At 41.3% G+C, this 7,665-nt stretch overlaps 1 long non-coding RNA gene across 1 annotated transcript; it reads left to right on the top strand.

The window, feature by feature from the left end:
* The first annotated feature begins 320 nt into the window (after positions 1 to 320).
* On the top strand, positions 321 to 5,197 carry LOC115777992 (uncharacterized). The gene is made up of 3 exons (XR_004019727.1): positions 321 to 464; positions 581 to 675; positions 4,906 to 5,197. It is a non-coding gene; the product is annotated as an uncharacterized LOC115777992 (long non-coding RNA).
* The last annotated feature ends 2,468 nt before the right edge of the window (positions 5,198 to 7,665 follow it).

Genomic DNA, 7,665 nt, shown 5'->3' with positions numbered 1-7,665 from the left:
TCCTCCCTGTGATGGAGGGAGATGCCGTCACTCTGCTCTGTCAAACAAAGACCACTCCCTCCAACCTCCCAGCTGCTTTCTATAAAGATGGCTCCCTCATCAGGAAGCAGCCTACAGGTCACATGACCATCCAGCATGTTTCCAGGTCTGATGAAGGCCTCTACAAGTGTGACATCAGCGGTCATGGAGAGTCTCCATCCAGCTGGATCACTGTCACAGGTGACACACTCACCTGTCTGTGTTTGTGCAGGTTTCAACATTCACAATGTGACCATAACTTAATGACTGTGTTTGCTTTATTTTAGAGAGACACACCACCACACCTCCACCTACATCCACATCTCCACCTACATCCACCTCTCGTGCTGTTCTCTCTGTGATGTCGTTTCTTAAATCAGTCTGTATTGTGGTCCTGCTGGTGTTACTGGTTCAACGGGTGAGACGTGTTTATAGGAAACCTGAAGGTGAGACTCAGACTTCTGGATTTTTCTCTTTCAAACTGTTTTTCAGAATAAAATTATTGTAAATGATTTTAATGTGATATTTAAATTAATTTGTTCTTCATTCTGGTTCTTTTCAGCTGATGGGGGAGAAGTTGGACAGATGACATCACAGATGACATCATAGATGACATCAAAATCTCGAATCATCAGCAGCCAATCAGAGGAAGCAGAGGTAGAGTTTGATGGGTTCATGTTTATATTCAAAGCAAAGATCAAACTTGGTTTGCAGGCTGAAGGAGCTCTGAAACAATTTAAAGGTAACAAACTGAGATCGTTTCTGTGTGAGCAGAAAAATCTAATATTTGATCCAATATCAGAGGCTCGTGTAAGGAAGTAAGAAACAGACTGCAAAGCATTCTGGTTGTTGTAGGACTTTAATCTTCCATCTGCTCTGTAGCCCACCTTTGACTCTGTCTCAGCTGTGATTGGCTCCAGCCCTCCTGCTTTACTAAGGTGGATCAGTGGATCAGACAATGGATGAAAGGATGATTTGTTTCAATGTTACATTTTTCCAAAAACTCAGTCAAAGACTGTAATTGATCTGCAGCTGATGTGTGTTTGTAGCCATGAGTGCTGTTCTCCTGAGCTGGACTGTGTGTTTTTCAGCCTGTGGTTAGTCTGTTAATAGAAGCTAACGTCTCTGTGGTCGCATGGAAATTCTTCAGCTGCGCAGGGTTTGCTGTAGCCACACCCACACACACAGTGTTGTGACCCTTTACTTGTTTTAAATGATCATTTTTAACTTTGTGCGACATCCTGACATGCAGCCATCATTGATCGTGTCAGCATGACAGCAGCTCTGTGCTCAGTTTAAACTCAGCTTCCTGGATCAGGTCTCTCGTCTTTCAGTGTTAAATATAATCTGTACTTCACTGCTTGTAGTCAGGCACACTGTGTGCCATGTTTTCATACAGGCTCTCCTCTCTGACGCCTCTGCTTCATCTTTATGTTTTCTTCAATTCACTCCATTTTTTAACATCTGTTTAACGCTGAGATAAACTTTGTTTAGTTTTTGTAAGGAGGATAATTATAACTGTTTTCATCGTCATATCAAGGAAAAGATAATGAACCAGAGCATTTATGATTCTTTATATACGTTTTTCGCTAACAGCAGTTTGAGCTGTTAATGAATGTGAGAGTTAGAAAAAGTAATCAGGGTGTTTGTAGAGGAGCGCAGTCAGGAAGTGTTTAACAGGGAAACAGACGAGAGCCTGCTGCTCATAGCTGTGAGGTTTGTTGGAATCAGGGTTATTATAGTTAACGAAAACGAACGAAATAACGAAAACTGAAATTGAAAAAACATTGTCGTTAACTGAAATAAATAAAAACTATAATTAAAAGGAAAAAACGATAACTAATTAAAACTGAATTGTGAGTTTACAAAACTAACTAAAACTAACTGAAATTATCGATAAACTGACTTTCATTTACTTGTTTTTTTGGGGGTTTTTTTAAGCCTTGTGGATTGATATGAAATCATTGTTTCCGCTCTCCGAGTTTAAGCTGGGAGCGCCACAGGACAACTGTGTGAGTGAGTGCGCATGTGCGTGTGCTCACCGCGCTGGTCCGCAAAGTAATGGCTGCGGTCTGCCGAGTCCCGTATGGAGGTTCTTTGAGTACAAACACCTGCACACAACCACAAGGTAATTAACACACACAATCCAGCTACACAAGCATAAATGCGGACATGAGGTCGGCAACTTCTGTAGGTTGTGTACAGAGGCCGCAAAGACCCTGCAGGTTTAATTAGCGAGCATCTAACCAAGCTAGCTCCAAAACAGAAGCAGCTTCAGGTGGTGAGAACATCAGGATGCAGCTGGATTTGAGCTTTGACTCCTTCAAAGAGTTTGTTTTTGTTTAACACCACATGTAGGCGTTATTAATCTGCTGCACTGATGCTGAAGTTTATTGTGGAGTTTATTGTAGATTTATTGAGTTTGGGAGTTCATGTTTTTCTTTGTTTCTCCCTGATTATGCTCATGTGTGTCCTTAATATTACACAAATTTAGCATGTCTTGTGAACAGTTGGTTGTTGACTATATTTCTTTAAACTGTATCTTTTGTCAAGTTTTCATTACACAATAGTCACTTTTGCGCCTTGAATCTTGCACCTGATTAGGTATGAAAATACTAAAACTAATACTGAAACTAACTGAAACTAACTAAAACTAAGCATGAAACCAAAAATAAAAACTAATAAAAACGAGCAAAACCACTCTGAAAACTAATTAAAACTAACTGAATTAGAGAAAAAAAAGTAAAAACTAACTAAAACTAAACTATAATGTAAAATCCAAAACTATTATAACCCTGGTTGGAATCAATGACAAATGATCATTTATTATCTGAGTATTCAATCTGACTGATGGGTCTAAGGTGATCCACAGCTACAGGAACTCAGAGCTAAATTGTTCCGAAACCTTCAGTCACATTAATCTATTTTCATCAAGTTAGAAGTGTTAAAAATGAGCCTCTGCATGTGAAACCACAGCAGCTACTTCCTCCTCTCGTTTCCACTAAACTGAAGGTACACAGTGTGTCAAAGTGTGGGTCTGTTTTCTACCTTTAGTTTTTCTTCTTCTGATCTTAATCACAAATGTCCAAATATAACTGGTGACATGTTTCCAAAACAAAAACACGATGACTGCAGAGCTGCTGAAACCTGCCGTCAGTTATAAAGTTTCTATGAAATCTTTGCTTAATGTTTTTAAAAACAAAAATCAATTGAAGTAAGTGTATTTCCTGGGAGAGTGAACTGTTTCCTTTTAATATATAAAGATGTGAATTAGTTATATAAAACCTGAGGAAGCACAAACCTGTTCAAAGAGAGAACAGCTGCTCACATCTGTTACTGCAAACTTTAAATCACTGATCACAAATCAATGGTCTGAACTGAAAACGTTACACAGGCTAAATACAAAAACACAATCACTGAAATATACTTCAGATACCAAAGGAAGAGTTCTATGTATGTATTGTTTTCTGTATTTAATAGATTGTTGGTCCTGATGCAGTGGGTGGAGCCATGAAGGAGCTACCACAGACTAAAATAGGGCTGCTGCACACAACCGGTGATGAAGAACTTGACTCGGAGAAGGGTTTGTGAAGTCATTGAATCTGAGTTAGTGGGCATCCAGGGACTATTATTGTTCTAGCAGAACAGCTGTGCAGAATAATTTCTCTCAAGCTGTGCCCCCCCCCAGCTTGAGAGGCTGTCTGGCAACCTGTATAGGGTGTACCGTGCCACTCGCCCTCCAGTTACTGAACCATGCTCACGCTTGGTGACAGCACAGGAAGTGCTGTGAAGCAGCAATTGGAGGTGAAATTCCAGAACTTTGAACCTCTCATATACTTCCTGGTTTTCACTGTTAATGGCAACAGTTCTTATTATTTATATATTTATTTATTTATTTCTGTGGTTTAAAATGTGTCATAAACACTCATTTGACACAAATGTGTCAGATGGGTGCATCTGTAGTTACTCTGCGATCTGAAACTGAATTTCCTTCAAAGTGCGCAAAACTTTAAAGCTGATCAGTTTATATTAAAGCAGGTATCGTATAAATGAAGTTGGATTCTGCAGAGAGACGATGTCTCAGTGAGCACTCAACAACAAACTTCATTTCATTACCAAGTTCCTGTAAACGCTCACAGAAAAGCTGATACTGAAATAAAGAGTAGGTAAAGGAATCAGAGGGGATTAAATGCTGCAGCAGTTCACAGGATGGGTGGCAGTGGGTAGGTGCTCACCTCGGAGGGTCACTGGTTTGAGTCCCCGTCTGAGCGCATGCTGTCTTTGTGTCCCTGGGCAAGACACTTAACCTACATTGCCTAAGTGTGAATGTGGTTGGTGTTTGGTGGTCGGAGTCGGTGGTAAGCATGAATTTGCAGCCACGCTTCTGTCAGACTGCCCCAGAGCAGCTGTGGCTACATTAGCTTAACACCACCAAGTATGATTGAGGTGTGAATGAATAGTGCATAAAACTGTAAAGAGTCTTTGAGTACCTTGAAAAGCGTGCTGTAAGTCTAATGCATTATTATTATTATGATAATCTGAGACAAACCACCAGACAAACACTTCCTGCTGAGGTTCTTTCACAATAAAACTCACTGATGAAGAAAAGCAGCAGGACTTTTAATGTGGCAGCTGTGGAGGAAGTGCTGCATTTCACTGATGGCAGTTTGATGTTGTTCAGGGAGGTGTGTGAGTCAGCTGATGTGAGTCTTAATGAGTCCTGCAGGAAGCAGTTTCTACCTGAAAGGTGTTACAGGAAGAATGAGCTTTATATTATTGAACTCTGATTGGTTTGATGTGTTCAGTGTCGTCTCCTCATTCTGTCACTTTGCTGTATGAAACCTGTTTTTCTCATGTTGTTTGAACTGTGTGTGTTTGTGTGTTCAGACTTTAAACCAGAGCCAGACGTCATCGACTCCTCACTGAAGCTCCACCAGTCCAACCACTGGAATCCAGCTGCTGCTCTCTGACTGCTGCACACACACCTGAGGACACTGACTTGTAATGTTGACTGTGTATATTTGTGTGTGTTATTCTCAGTATATTAATCTTGTACAACCACAGAGGGACAAAAAGTCAAATGGGAACAGGATGATTTTTAGAACTCAATAAACTGTCTCACTCGTTCTTCTTGTGTGGTTTTGTGGGTTTCAGTAAGATCTCTGACACCAAATGTGAACTGTTGGTCTTGATACACAAAGTAGACACAGAGGAACAAACATTAAACCATAACTGCAGCCTAACAGCAAGAAAATCATTCTGTGGTTATAAACTTCAATGTAAACATTCAGAATGAAGTGTGTGTGGATCCATAATGAGCACCATCAAGCCATCAAGATGAAGGAGGAGTCTTATTGTGGTTGGCTGGCCTGTGGGACTCCAGAGGCAGCAGATGCTGCTGTCTGTGGTGGCCAAAGCAAAAATTTGGGTGTGGGAGGAATTTGGTGAGAACATAGGAAAATATTTTTGGACTTCCTTGAAGAAATTCTGTCAAACTGTCAGGAAAGTGGTGGTCTGCTATGATGTGGTTGGGACTCTGCTGAGGATATAATAGGATATAATATAGGACATGGAGATGAAAGGAATACTTTGAAGATCTCCTTGATCCCACTGAGAGCTGCAATAAATGAATCTTTTCAAAGCACAGATATTAAGACCTTCTTCTCCACAGCCAATTATCAGCCCCCCCCCCCCCCCCCCCCCCCCGATGCTAACAGTCAGCTGTGCGCTCTGTTTGAGGCTGCTGTGATAAACATGGAGGAAAGGCAAAATGCTCCTTTTGTGTCTTTTTAAATAAATTTGAATGTATTAATTATTGTTTCCTCCTTTCATATTTCCGGAGTTGCTCTGAGTCGTGTCTTAGTCCCTCTTCAGGAGCTGAGAGTAGAAGAGGAGAGAAAGAGTCACAGAGAGGAGACGAGGGACCAGAATGAGACACGTTTCCTTCAAAGCTTCATTTTACAGCTGCATTTTAGGATCTCAGGTGTTCATCACATGTTTCTATTTAGAGACACTTTAATTATATTCTCAGCAGTGATGATGGAGTTTGTTTTCACTTCATATTTACAGTTTTTCCTCCTGTGACATTGAAGGTCAGAGGTCAGATGAAACTGAAGCGCCTCTGCTGCCACCTACTGGTGCTTATTATTCTGTGACTGATGCCTTTCTACACAGTGCATGGACTCACTAGCCACTTTATTAGGTACACTTTGCTGATCCTGGGCTGGACACCTTTTTCCTTCAGAGCAGCTTTAATTCTTCATGGCTTTGATTCAAAGAGGAGCTGGAAACACTCCTCAGAGCTTTTGGTCCACACTGATGTGACAGCATCACACAGCTGCTGCAGATTTGTTGGCTGCACATCCATGATGTGAACCTCTCATCCCACCACATCCTAAATATAGGATTTTAAAGCATTCACTGTGTTTCAAATGTTAGAACTGTATTTATGATAAAGGACATATAGATGATATAGATCAGGGGTCGGGAACCTTTTTGGCTCAGAGAGCCATGAACGCCACATATTTTAAAATGTAATTCCATGAGAACCATACAATATGTTTAACACTAAATACAAGCAAATGTGTGCATTTTATGTAAGACCAACACTTTTCAAGTACAATAAGTCTCTGAATTCTTTTTAATAATGTTGTCATGCTGTTGCTAACCAATTTTCTTCAACCAAGTTTGTTCACAGAATGTGTTTGGGAAAAAGCTACAATAACCTGCTGCTGAACGCCCAGAAGACAGTGGAGATTATAGTGGACTTTAGGAAGCACACAGCCCCTCGACCCTCCATCATCCTGACTGGCACCCCCATCACCACAGTGGACTCATTTCGCTTCCTGGGAACTACCATCACCCAGGACCTCAAGTGGGAGCCCACCATCACCTCTGTCATCAAGAGGGCCCAGCAGTGGATGTACTTCCTGCGGCAGTTGAAGAAATTCAACTTGCCATCAAGGACCATGGTGCAGTTCTATACTGCCATCATTGAGTCCATCCTTACCTCCTCCATCACTGTGTGGTACGCTGGAGCCACCACTAGGGACAAACAGAGACTACAGCGCGTTGTGCACTCTGCTGAGAAGGTGATTGGCTGTAACCTCCCATCTCTCCAGGACCTGTACACCTCCAGGACCCTGGGGCGTGCAGGTCGGATCACAGCCGACCACTCTCACCCTGGGCACAGACTTTTTGACCCTCTCCCCTCAGGCAGGAGGCTACGGTCCATACGGACCAGAACCTCCCGCCATAAGAACAGTTTCTTCCCCTCTGCTGTTGGACTCATGAACAATTACCCTAAGACTGTTACCACCACCCTCCACAAACGCTGATGACCCTATGTCTATGCACCTGTCTGTTTGCACTGATATAGATATAGATATAGATATATAGATATAGCTATAGATAGATAGATCTCTTTATTGTCATTGTTACAAGAACAACGAAATTAAAAGTGCCATCAGTCGGTGCCTAAAAATAAATAAATAAATAAAAATAATAACCATAATAATACTAAGCATTTACACGTAAAATAACAAATAACATTCTCACGCACATCCTACATGTCGATTTTGTGGTTTGTTTAACATTGCATTTAGTTTAGTTATTGCTGTGGGGTAGAAACTGTCTCTGAGTCGGTTT

Source organism: Archocentrus centrarchus, unplaced genomic scaffold (assembly GCF_007364275.1).
Source record: "Archocentrus centrarchus isolate MPI-CPG fArcCen1 unplaced genomic scaffold, fArcCen1 scaffold_91_ctg1, whole genome shotgun sequence".
Lineage (NCBI taxonomy): Eukaryota > Metazoa > Chordata > Actinopteri > Cichliformes > Cichlidae > Archocentrus > Archocentrus centrarchus.
The sequence above is the reverse complement of the archived record's forward strand: the minus strand, read 5'-3'. Positions and strand labels throughout refer to the sequence as shown.